The following is a 2,796-nucleotide window of genomic DNA, read 5'->3' as shown; positions in this document are numbered from 1 at the left end:
ATTTAATGTACCAATGCAAACATCATGAGGTCTTTTCAAGGTTGTAATGGGGCTAAGGTAAAGGTGAGGGTATATATATGGCTAAGTGAGCTATAAATTGAATCCTTGACTAACCTAAGCTCTCGCCCATATACACACACTCTATATACTCTAAAACCATGCCTAGCTATCCAAAATTCCCACTTTTGCATCACATACTCATGTATTAACTTTTCTTGTAATTAGTATCACATATGCATTGATTTTTTTCATTAGCTTAATATTGGGGGTAATTTTGTCCCCTTATTTATTTATTTATTTATTTATTTATTTATGGAATATTTTTGGGTTTTTTTTTATTGAAAATATAAAAGTAAACATAACATATCAATGCACATGGATTTTTAATTTTTCTGGTCTCACATGAGTAGGTACCCAAATTCCTAATATTTTATCATAACACATTCCCTATTAACCCATGTTCCCATAATTTTCCCACACTTGGTGATACACAATCTCTATCTTAAGCTAACCAAAGATTCAATTGGGATAATTAATTGTTTTTCTGCTTAAGGCTAGTGATATGGTAAAATATAGAACAAATGAGGATTAAAAGACTCAAGGTGGCTAACAAAGGTAATTGAAAGGGTAGGATATTTGGGATAAGTGAGCTAATAATCAAATAATGGCCTCAATCATATGCATGCATATAAATACACTAAACATTGGACATATAGAATGGAACAAAATAAAAAGTTACAATCATAGAGAAGAAAGTACACAAGAATAAAGTATTATGACTACATAATGTAACCATGTAATTAAGCTTAAATTCTCACAGGTTGTGTGTTCTTAACTCAAAAAAATATGTTCCAATTTACAGTCTTCAAACAAGTTTAACAAAAAAAATTTTAATTTAAATTAATGAAATATTATAAAATAGGGTCTTGAAAAGAAATTTATTACTTTAACCAAGCAAACATACATGCAAACAATTATTATCATGCAATCTATTCTATCTAACAAAAGAAAAACTAAAATGTTGGTGTTAAGAGGGAGAGATTACCTCTGAAAGTCAGGTTTTGACCGACCTCCCCACACTTAAAGCTTGGTACCGTCCTCGGTGCTATCAGTTAGGAACAAAGGGGGGCTGGTAACAGCATCTCCACAGTCGGGGTTGTCATGGCTCCTGGTACTGGTAGGTGAAGAAGAGTCCGGAGTGTCTAGTTCTTCTTCAGGTGGGTGGTTGCCAACAATCAGCTACTTGAGGTATGTAAATTGGCACTTGTTACTGTGCTCCATTCTCTTTGCCTGCCGGTCAAGCCAGTCCAACCTCTGAAGTATCTGTAGGAGCAGCTGATTTGTTACAGGTGCTTGTGATGTGGAAGGAGAATGAATATCTTCGGCCGAGTCTGCAATCTGGCTGGTAGTGGCTGTTGGAGGTCTGATGTACTTCCCGTTGGGGACAATCTGATCATCCGGCGGAAGTGTGGTCTTGGTGTCCCCAGCTCTATAGGAGACTCCGGCTGCCGAGACTAGATCTAAAACCAAGGCGAGAAAGGGTAGGTTGCCCGCAATTTACACCTGTCCCATGGCGTGCCAGAGGTGTCTTGGTAAGTTGAGAGGCTGGTCTGTAAGGATACACCCGTGGAGAACAGCCATATCTGCAGTGAAGAAGGACTCGTGAGTGCTCGGAAAGACGTAGTGGGACATAATCTGTGCCCGCACTCGAGCCTCCAAGGTAAGTGCTGAAGCCAATATGCCCTTAGGTCGGGATCGATGGTATCCATATATCCATCTGCTGCCAGGTTGTGCTATAACTCTGAGGATGGCGTCCCAGTTAAATTGGTATGTCTGGCGTTTGAAAGAGGCTTCTTGGTATGCGTCCAATCCTTCTGGGACAGGAGGGAGATCTAAAGCTCGCTGAATGGCCCCTTCAGAGATAGGGACTTGCTTCTGATGGACATAGACAGACTGCAGGGTTGGTATGTGAAAATTGGAATAGAATTCAACTACCCATGAGAGGTTAACCTACCGTGGCTATCTTCGTAAGAATCTCCATTGTCTGCGCTCAATATGGGGCTCTACAAACTCAATAATGTGGGTAGGGAGGATGAGTAGGTGCTCATTGTTGTGGTTCCGCTCAGCCAGGATGGGGAACATCTGCCCATTCTCTGTTTCATCGACCTTGATGATCCTCTTGACTCACTTTGTATTGACAATTATATTCAATTAATAAAATATTGAAAGGGTTTTGTGAAAAACAGGCATTAGAGTAGAAAGATAGAAGAATTAAAAATGCACAATGCCATACGGGCTTTTTCACAAACACTTAGTATGCATGGTAAATATGTTATTGAAAGTATTAAATTTGAGCATGCAATCAACCCAAAAATAATTTGCGATAGTTGTCAAAAAACTCCTTAATAATCCACAAGCAATTATAGAAGAAAACAATCACCCAATTAGATTTCTAACACCAAGTAAAATAATACAAAAATAAATAAATAATAAGAAAAGAAGAAAGAAAATAGAAAGAAAGAACCTTGAGAAGAAGGTGACAAAGAGATGTAATGGAGAATATGAGGTGAAAAAAATATGATGGAAGGGGGAAGAGAAAGAAAAGAATAAAGAAAGAAGAAGGAGAAAAAGAATGGAGAATAAAGAAGAAAGAAGAAAGAAATTAGGATTGGAAAAGAAAAGATAAGAAGAGTGGTGGCGCAGGGATCTAGTGGTGTTGCGCGAGTGACGCGCACGCGTACTCCACGCGTACGCGTGGGTTGCAAAAATTGGAACGCGACGTGTAGGTGTCGGTCA

The sequence above is a fragment of the Arachis ipaensis genome, chromosome B01 (assembly GCF_000816755.2).
Source record: "Arachis ipaensis cultivar K30076 chromosome B01, Araip1.1, whole genome shotgun sequence".
NCBI classification, from domain to species: domain Eukaryota; kingdom Viridiplantae; phylum Streptophyta; class Magnoliopsida; order Fabales; family Fabaceae; genus Arachis; species Arachis ipaensis.
Note: the sequence above shows the minus strand (reverse complement) of the source record.